The sequence below is a fragment of the Procambarus clarkii genome, chromosome 15, assembly GCF_040958095.1.
Source record: "Procambarus clarkii isolate CNS0578487 chromosome 15, FALCON_Pclarkii_2.0, whole genome shotgun sequence".
In the NCBI taxonomy this organism is placed as follows: Eukaryota; Metazoa; Arthropoda; class Malacostraca; order Decapoda; family Cambaridae; genus Procambarus; species Procambarus clarkii.
Genome location: NC_091164.1, coordinates 4,042,520 through 4,054,009, shown reverse-complemented (window position 1 = coordinate 4,054,009; position 11,490 = coordinate 4,042,520).

Here is an 11,490-nt window from a genome sequence, read left to right as displayed (position 1 = left end):
ACGAAATGCCCGAAACGCTTTGCGTAATAGTGGCTTTAGGCATTGTATATACTAGCTATACCTATAAGTTAAACAATCCTTGTAAATATTTATTGTATGTATGTACCTTACCTAAATAAAATTGTATTGTATTGTATTGTATTGTATTGTATAGATGGCCAGCTAGTTCTGACCACCGTAACGTTCTCCGACGTCAAGTTAACCAGCCCCACTCCGGGCCTATTTCAAGATAGTTCAGCCCTCACCTCAGAATTGCAACTGCGACATTATATACGAATTAGCTGTCCGTGTGAGTTACTAAATCTAGCAAAGAGAGAGAGACCACGTGACTGTTTCAGAAGCAACAGAGTATCAAGTTATTCAGGCGATGAGTCACAATAACGTGGCTAAAGTATGTTGACCAGACCACACACTAGAAGGTGAAGGGACGACGACGTTTCGGTCCGTCCTGGACCATTCTCAAGTCGATTCTCAAGTCATTCTCAAGTCGATATCGACTTGAGAATGGTCCAGGACGGACCGAAACGTCGTCATCCCTTCACCTTCCAGTGTGTGGTCTGGTCAACATCAAGTTATTTTTCATCTAAGTTTCCAGTGTACTCAATTAGCTGGAAAGGCTTCCAGTGAACTGTGCAGAGAGGAAGGACGGTTGCTGCATGATTCCTTGTGTATTATTCTCTAGACTGTCGTGAGAGTGAGACCTAGACTTTCCACCACTACTTTTCGTCTGTCGCGACGTGAAGCAGCTGCTGACACCGGCAGAGACCATGCAGGCCCTGTCAGCCCGCCGCCGCTGACGTTGACGCTCTCTCCTGTGTTATCGCATGACGCCATTCATCCACCCACAGCTCAAGTGCCACGTACGATCAGTTCATTGTGTGTGCCACGTTCTACCTACTACGTGTCATTCTTACATACGATACCACGTGCTGTTAGTAATACAGCACCACGTCTGTGCAACCTTGCATGTTCAACCACACGCAGTAGTGCTTGAGTGAGAGAGAGAGAGAGAGAGAGAGAGAGAGAGAGAGAGAGAGAGAGAGAGAGAGAGAGAGAGAGAGAGAGAGAGAGAGAGAGAGAGAGAGAGAGAGAGAGAGAGAGAGAGAGAGAGAGAGAGAGAGAGAGAGAGAGAGAGAGAGAGAGAGAGAGAGAGAGAGAGAGAGAGAGAGAGAGAGAGAGAGAGAGAGAGAGAGAGAGAGAGAGAGAGAGAGAGAGAGAGAGAGAGAGAGAGAGAGAGAGAGAGAGAGAGAGAGAGAGAGAGAGAGAGAGAGAGAGAGAGAGAGAGAGAGAGAGAGAGAGAGAGACAGAGAGAGAGAGAGACAGAGAGAGAGAGAGAGAGAGAGAGAGAGAGAGAGAGAGAGAGAGAGAGAGAGAGAGAGAGAGAGAGAGAGAGAGAGAGAGAGAGAGAGAGAGAGAGAGAGAGAGAGAGAGAGAGAGAGAGAGTACTGCTAATCTACTAATCTATCGTGTTACACACCCGAGCCACGCTAAAGTCGTGTGTGTGTGTGTGTGTCTATTTACAATTTGTATTTACTATTTGTATCTGCAGAATCGAGCTATTAGCTCTTGGGCGCCGCCTTTCTAATCAATTTATTTTTCCTCTATTATGTCTACTATATATATTTCTCTTACAAATGCACACACACATCCCCAGGAAGCAGCCCGTAGCAGCTGTCTGCTATTCCTGTCTGATAAGGGAATAAAGGGAACATGACTATTTACTGCTAGGTGAAGACGGGAACCAGGGTGAAAGAAACTTTGCTCATTTGTTTCTGCCTCTGCCGAGGATCGAACCCGGGGCCCTTCGGACTACGACCCCAGAGCGCTGTCCACTCAATCGCGAGGCCCCTACTGTGTGTGTGTGTGTGTGTGTGTGTGTGTGTGTGTGTGTGTGTGTGTGTGTGTGTGTGTGTGTGTGTTTCTTTCATCCTGATACCCCTGTTACCTAGCAGTAAATAGGTATCTGAGAGTTAGACGGCTGTTACGGGCTGCCTCCTGGATGTGTGTGTGTGTGTGTGTGTGTGTGTGTGTGTGTGTGTGTGTGTGTGTGTGTGTGTGTGTGTGTGTGTGTGTGTGTGTGTGTGTGTGTGTGTGTGTGTGTGTGTGTGTGGGAAAAAAATTAGTTAGTAGTAGTTAGTAACAGCTGGTTGATTGACAGTTGAGAGGCGGGCCGAAAGAGCAGAGCTCAACCCCCGCAAGCACAACTAGGTGAATACACACACACACACACACACACACACACACACACACACACACACACACACACACACACACACACACACACACACACACACACACACACACACACACACACACACACACACACACACACACACACGTACGTCACAATTTGTTGCGTCACATGTGTTGATTGTCTCACTGATGAGACTTGTATGTGTTTATTTATACACCATTATTTTGTTATCATTATGCCTGGCATTGTTGTGTTTTACCTGAGCACCTTGTTCGGTGTTCACATGTATGCCCTTCTTCCCTCCGGCAGTGATGGCCCCCTGGAAACACAAACCGAAACTGTCTCTATTTTCCGCTTGTTACAACTTGTAATAAAGTTGTTACATCTTGGCTTAACGTGTTTATGACGTATTAGAACGTTGTTACAACTTGCTATATTGGTTGTTATAACTGGTTAGGAGTTGTTTAAAACTTGTTCGAAAGTTGTACCAACGTCGTAGTTTCGGTGTGTGTTTGGCGGGAGGAGCCGTGTTTACCATTGGTAATCAAGTGAAGTGTTAAGATAGGCTTTGTTTATTAGTGGAAGCGTAATCAATCAGTTGGAACCTCGTCTCTCTGGTGGGATGTTGGCTAACAGACACCAGTATCAAAAAAGTATCATTGGCCGTGTTTAATAGAGTCTCATGATCAATTTTTTTATAAATATTTTTAATTTTCTCAAAAAAAAAAAATTTGCTGTGTGGGAAATTTGCATTACTTAAAACCCTTTCATTTCAAGACATCTATAAGTGACTTGATTTTGTTGATAAATAGTTGTGTAATATGCATTGTTTTGTGAATGGTGTTGAGAACTATATATTGCCACCCAAGCACTTGGATAGGCCGGAACGGCAGCGGCTTCGCTTCTTGCAAGGTCGGAGTTCGATTCCTGACTTCCAATTCTCCCGTCCGTCCTGTCCCCTGAAAAACTTAAATATTTCTCCTCATAATTACCTCACCTCTCGACACTAAGCCGTCCTCTTCACTTGCCACTACGCATAAAATCCAACATCTTAACCTAACCAGACACGCACGAACCCCAACAACCCACCTAACCTATCACTGTGATCCATAGAAAACCGTAAATATTTGTAAATTGCAATTTTCCATAGCAGGCTGCATTTGCAACGTTGGTTACAACAACGTGCAATACACGATCTATTCATTGTCGTCACGGTGATATGTTGTACATATATAACCCAACGCTACAATCATAGATATCATGAACTAGTTTTTTGCTGAGCCTCGTGAACCTTGTAACTGGACAAAAGGACTAAAAATATAAAAATATCTAAGTTTTTTCAATATTTAAGATATAAAATGCTCTGGATATCACTACAACGGTTGGTAAGGGGGGCGGTGCGCCTTGATAACGACGTGTATCTTATCTATACTCGTAATATCTTATCTGCGATAAAAAAAACTTTATTGTTTCTGAGCAAGTAAATCGGGTCACAAGCACTTTCGAGTGCATATTGGGTCCCACTCTGGCGGACATATTGGGTCCCACAGTCGGGTGCGCACTGGGTCCTATTATCGAATGCAAATTGGGTCCCGCTGTTACGTGCATAATAGGTCCTCTGTGGGGTCGAGAGTACATGAGTACCCAACTCCCCATTGTCTAACCCACTTGTTGATGACTCCTAAATCCTCTGTGCCAACCACATTTGAGAATTCGTCGACCACTGCACATGAAAGATGAGTAGGATGGGGTGGATGAGCTGGTGAGTCAGGCTGGGTAAGGAGGGGTGGGTGTTGGGTCAGGTCAGGGGGGCTGGTGAGTCAGATCATGGAGACTAGGTGGATCTGACTCCTCGTCTGTCACTCAAGGAGGGACGGGGGTGTGGAGAATGACGGACAGGAGAATCGATCAAACCCCATTAACACATAAAACGCTGTCACTCTTCACGCTCATTATTAAACGCCAGGCGTTGCTGCGATGAGCGCCAGGGTGAGTGACAGGGTGACCTGTTAGTGTGACCACGTGAGTGATGGTACCTGACCACTTCTCTTTTAAACCTCTGTTTTCAGTGAAAATTTAGAAAATTTGTTTTGTTCCCATATCACAGTCCTATCTCCAACCATGTGAGATATAAAGGTTATTTCATCAACTGTAACAGAGGCACATGTTTCTGCTTAGTAATTCTCTACACACACAAAACTGCTACGTGCATCTTTTTTTATATACAAATTGAAAAGCATACTCTTTAATTTATCAGCTAGATTAAGCTGCTAAAGAGTCTGGTAAGCACTGGGGTACCTATAGCTCTCAGTAAACAGTTTCTGGTCTTAGTAACTATTAGTGACTTTTCTTGTCATATCTATTTCTTTAAAATAAAATTTATGATTCTTTCTTGGTCGGTTTAATGTTAGATGCGTGTGTTTAGCCTCACCTAACTTTGCAGGGTTACTGATGGGTGGGAGGGGGATTTCATAGGTTTGTCAGGGGTCAGCTTCAATACGTCTCTTTAATTAAGGGGTAAGTCGGCCAGCATAGTGATCCTCGAATCCCATGAAATCTGAAAAGGTATTTTACTGACCAGAAAGTTTTTGAGCTTTTAGTAATATTATAGATAACGACATGCAAAACGTATGTTCTGATGACATCTGAATTCTGAGGGGCTCTCATTACTTAAATGGCACCATTTTTTAGTGTTACCTTGTCTTTAGTTCAGTCTTGTGGCCTACATCCTTCTAAAGGTCAGTCGTTGGCCAAGCACGACCTGCATAAGTCTAACAGGATACCGGTCCTTAACAATGGTAGACCACAGTCAGAGTACAAGAGGCTGAGATTACTTTGTCCCGTGTAAGGAGTGTGATTACATTTATATTGGTCAGACGAGAGAGAAAACGTCTTCCCGTATTATAAATAAATAAATAAATAATAAATATGTTTATTCAGGTAAGGTACATACATACAAGTGATGTTACATTAATGGATTAATATATAGATAGAGCTAGTACATACAATGCCTAAAGCCACTATTACGCAATGCGTTTCGGGCTTATTCTTGTCCTTGCATAAATACTCGATCAGAACTGGCGATGATCTAATGCAACATTTCTGCACCACGATTTTGTTCAACAACACAATCTACTGAGACTCATCCCGATGCCTTATAAGCAAACGGCTTTACTGTAAGCAACTTAATTAAGCTACATTAGTACTCTTTAAGTACTGCTCTAATGAAAAAATAACTGTACTGCACAGTACTAAATGTACTGTACAGTGCTGCTTTAAGTACTTCATTTTTACTTTAGTACTGCTCTAGTACTCCTAATGTCAGCCAAGGCCCTCTTCATGCCAGATACATTTTCAGTCCACAAATTTGCTGGCAAGTATAAACTCTGTTAGTTCTTAGTTACTTTTTACGTATCTATCCCTACATTATCTGGGAATGTTGTTAGTTCATTGTTACGGGTTGATAGTGTTCCGTAATTATATATATATATTTGTTTGTGTTACATTCTCATACTGTTGCCATTTTTTTTTATTTCCATTACTCGTTTTTCTCTATAAATAGCGTTTGAAATTCATCATTTCTTTCGGTAATCTCGAGACGTTTTCTGTGTTATTCTCTGTGATCATGCTCAATTTAGAAGGATAACTAAATTGTTTCCTATTAAGGGTTGTATCTTCGTAATACAGTATCCCAATATATTGTATATCATCTGCAATCTTTTATTTTCCTGTTCCTTAATTCCTCCCTTTCTGCCATGAGTAGATTATCTGTTTACTCTGTGTATTACCTCTTTTTTTCGTCTTTAATCTCTCCATTTATGATTTCCATTCACACACGCTTTGTTTACTATATCTATCGCTCCCTCTTTGTAATTTTTCCATTTCAAGGAAGAATTATCTGTTCTTCAGTCTCGGATGAAGAACACCAGAGTGACCAAAGGTTCTAAGACACGAGGCCTTTCTATGTTTACATGTGGTGGATTAGCGTTGATTGAGATCAATGTATTTATTTATCTTTAGTCATGATCTATTTTATTATTTAATGCTCTTACATGGAAGTACAATTATTCAGTATTACTTTATTTATTATGTATTTTACATTAATATACAATAATATATAATATATATATATATATATATATATATATATATATATATATATATATATATATATATATATATATATATATATATATATATATATGTCGTACCTAATAGCCAGAACGCACTTCTCAGCCTACTATTCAAGGCCCGATTTGCCTAATAAGCCAAGTTTTCATGAATTAATGTTTTTTCGTCTACCTAACCTACCTAACCTAACCTAACCTAGCTTTTTTTGGCTACCTAACCTAACCTTACCTATAAATATAGGTTAGGTTAGGTTAGGTAGGGTTGGTTAGGTTCGGTCATATATCTACGTTAATTTTAACTCCAATAAAAAAAATTGACCTCATACATAGAGAAAAGGGTTGCTTTATCATTTCATAAGAAAAAAATTATAGTAAATATATTAATTCAGGAAAACTTGGCTTATTAGGCAAATCGGGCCTTGAATAGTAGGCTGAGAAGTGAGTTCTGGCTACTAGGTACGACATATATATATATATATATATATATATATATATATATATATATATATATATATATATATATATATATATATATATATATATATATATATATATATATATTTATATATATATATATATACACGTTAGATTAAGAGTCTGGTGTAGGAATTGTATAATTTTATTATATAATTATATACAATATAACTTGATTGTTTATTATTAAATGTTTTTATATGTACAGTTATACATTACACAAAATATAAAAAATTATTATATTTATAATGATCAGGAGGACAATACATAGTTTATGTGAGCGACAGCTGCCTTAGGTAGGCCTAGTTTGTAGGGACTATACATAATGTTGTATTAATACACATAGACCTAGATTTAGTGGATAACATACATATCGTTGTATTAATGCACGTAAACAGAGTTAGTGGAAATCTGATACCGGAAACTAATTATATCATTAATGACAAACATCATAATGATATACTGGGAACTACTTATATCATTAATGACAAAAAAATCAAATTAATATAATAAAAGTATTAACAATAATAATGATGAGAATTGCAAAGGAAAAGAAATGATAAGTTTTAGGTAAAACCTGGATAAGTAAAGTCATGATTATAAGTACATTTTAACAAACTCTTAAGCCATTTCACGACGCTTATTATAACATTAACAAATTATAAAAAAAATATAAAAATTCCGATGAACAACAATAGAGGCTAATAACCACAAGTATTGTTTAAGATAAATTAAAGAATTGTTTAAGATAAATTAAAGTTTACAGAATCAGTAAAAATTTCTTCATTAATGCCAATTAAGGTATTGAAAAGTATCCTGTTAATGTACACATTCACAGACAAGGTTCTATTAATAAATTAAGAGAACCCGGGTTCGATCACCGGCAGAGGCAAAAACAAATGGGCAGAGTTTCTTTCAATCCACAAGCTCGAGTTCGATTCCTGGATGAGGCAGAAACAAATGGCCTCTCTCCACATAGCATTATATAAATACCTGAGACTTAGACAGCTGCTGTGGGCTCCATCTTGGAGAGGTATGTGTGTGTGTGTGTGAAAGAGAGAGAGAGAAATAGAGGGAGAGAGAGAGAGAGAGAGAGAGAGAGAGAGAGAGAGAGAGAGAGAGAGAGAGAGAGAGAGAGAGAGAGAGAGAGAGAGAGAGAGAGAGAGAGAGAGAGAGAGAGAGAGAGAGTACATTCAATTAGAGTGATGTGGGGCCAAGGGTTAACAGCTCAATTCATCAGACACAAATAATAAACACACACACATCAGCTCCTTAAAAAGAATTCGTTAATTTCAGACAAGTTAAGAAATAGAATGCACCAAGAACCAGACTCCACAAAGTTTCACATATACATAAAATAGATCCCAATAACCTCAGGAAGTTATTGCGATGCAAAGAGAACTAAATGAGCACAAGTAGATAAGAACACACAAATGCACACGCACTCCTACCGAAAAATATATGTATATATATCATAAAATCTTATCTGTGAGTGTCCTCCAAGGAAGGTCAGCTGATACATTATCTAGACACTAGTGGTATCCCATAAGTGCACGACACGTCGTGTTTACAGCCACCACTCTTAATATCCTCTGATTAATGCTATTATTATTAAATAATAACAGTCATAACACCGATATTTTATATAAATGTGTTTTATATATTTAAATATAATACATAAAACACTGATTTTATATATATATATATATATATATATATATATATATATATATATATATATATATATATATATATATATATATATATATACATATATATATATATATATATATATATATATATATGTCGTACCTAATAGCCAGAACGCACTTGTCAGCCTACTATGCAAGGCCAAATTTGCCTAATAAGCCAAGTTTTCCTGAATTAATATATTTTCTCTAATTTTTTTCTTATGAAAAGATAAAGCTACCCATTTCATTATGTATGAGGTCAATTTTTTTTTATTTTAGTTAAAATCAACGTAGATATATTACCGAACCTAACCAACCCTACCTAACCTAACCTAACCTATCTTTATAGGTTAGGTTAGGTTAGGTAGTCGAAAAAGTTAGGTTAGGTTAGGTTAGGTAGGTTAGGTAGTCGAAAAACAATTAATTCCTGAAAACTTGGCTTATTAGGCAAATCGGGCCTTGCATAGTAGGCTGAGAAGAGAGTTCTGGCTACTAGGTACGACATATATATATATATATATATATATATATATATATATATATATATATATATAAATATATATATATATATATATATATATATATATATATATATATATATATATATATATATATATATATATATATATATATATATATGTCGTACCTAGTAGCCAGAACGCACTTCTCAGCCTACTATGCAAGGCCCGATTTGCCTAATAAGCCAAGTTTTCCTGAATTAATATATTTTCCCTAATTTTTTTCTTATGAAATGATAAAGCTACCCATTTCATTATGTATGAGGTCATATTTTTTTATTGGAGTTAAAATTAACGTAGATATTTGACCGAAACTAACCAACCCTACCTAACCTAACCTAACCTATCTTTATAGGTTAGGTTTGGTTAGGTAGTCGAAAAAGTTAGGTTAGGTTAGGTTAGGTAGGTTAGGTAGTCGAAAAACAATTAATTCCTGAAAACTTGGCTTATTAGGCAAATCGGGCCTTGCATAGTAGGCTGAGAAGAGAGTTCTGGCTACTAGGTACGACATATATATATATATATATATATATATATATATATATATATATATATATATATATATATATATATATATATATATATATATATATATATATATATGTCGTACCTAGTAGCCAGAACGCACTTCTCAGCCTACTATGCAATGCCCGATTTGCCTAATAAGCCAAGTTTTCATGAATTAATGTTTTTTCGATTACCTAACCTACCTAACCTAACCTAACCTAACTTTTTCGGTTACCTAACCTAACCTAACCTATAAAGATAGGTTAGGTTAGGTTAGGTAGGGTTGGTTAGTTTCGGTCAAATATCTACGTTAATTTTAACTCCAATAAAAAAATATGACCTCATACATAATGAAATGGGTAGCTTTATCATTTCATAAGAAAAAAATTAGGGAAAATATATTAATTCAGGAAAACTTGGCTTATTAGGCAAATCGGGCCTTGCATAGTAGGCTGAGAAGTGCGTTCTGGCTACTAGGTACGACATATATATATATATATATATATATATATATATATATATATATATATATATATATATATATATATATATATATTTATATATATATATATATATATATATATATATATATATATATATATATATATATATGCATATATATATATATATATATATATATATATATATATATATATATATATATATATATATATATATATATATATGCGAACAAGCCTGAATGGTCCCCAGGACAATATGCAACTGAAACTCAGTGAGTTTCTCACACCCCAGACTCACACACCCAGACTCACACCCCAGACTTCTGGGGTGTGAGTTTTCAGTTATATATATATATATATATATATATATATATATATATATATATATATACCATTATATTTTCATATCACTGAGTAACAGATTAAAGGATATGACTCAATCCTTAAGTTTAATGCAGTTATCATAAATAACAATCAGGAAATGTCTGTCACAGTTACATCATCAACGCATTGATGTGATGTGTGTCACAAGGGACACACCTGGGAAGGTTTACCCAACAGGTATTAGACTGTGTGTGATACCTGCATGGGTATCACACACAGTCTAATTCATAATCAGACTGATATACCTGCATGACAACATATCAAGTAACGTACAGGTCTGTGCCGTGTTACACAACAGGTTATAGGTTGAGTAATTCGGTTATAGGTCCCTATAGTTATATATATATATATATATATATATATATATATATATATATATATATATATATATATATATATATATATATATATATATATATATTTATATATATATATATATATATATATATATATATATAGTTATAGGTTATAGGTAATGAGGTTATAGGTCCCAGGTTGAGTAATTCGCACTAACCGACCATAAAATAAAGTATTTCACTCAAACATCAGACATATTCAGACCACACTACGGCCTACAACATGTTGTGAGATTTTGAGTCTATGTATTTACCTTCAGAGGTTGAACTCAGGCAAAAAAGGACTGCGCAAGAGCAGCTTGTACTTAAACTGCATTCATAGATGGGCGAGAGCAACCGCCAAGGTTCTAGCCAAGTTGAAATCCTTATCCACTAGGACGTTAAGTTCCTTGAATGTCAAGTGCAATAGTAAGGGTAAATCACGAGTTCTCACGCTAAATTTAATTTGATGTGTGTGGCTATGAATTGGGTTCAATCCCAGAAGCCTTCCAACTACTTGGGGCTGGACGGTAGAGTGGCGGTCTCGCTTCATGCAGGTCTGCCTTGAATCCCCGACCGTCCAAATAGTTAGACACCAATCCTTCCCCTCGTCCCATCCCATATCCTTATCCCGACCCCTTCCCAGTGCTGCATAGTCGCAATGACTTGGCGCTTTCCCCCTGACAATTCCCTCCCTCCCACCCAGAAGCAGCCTTCATTAAAGAATCGCAGGACGGCTCGACATGTTGTAGTACGCGTGGGGCAATAATATTGGGGTATTGACATAAAGACAGTT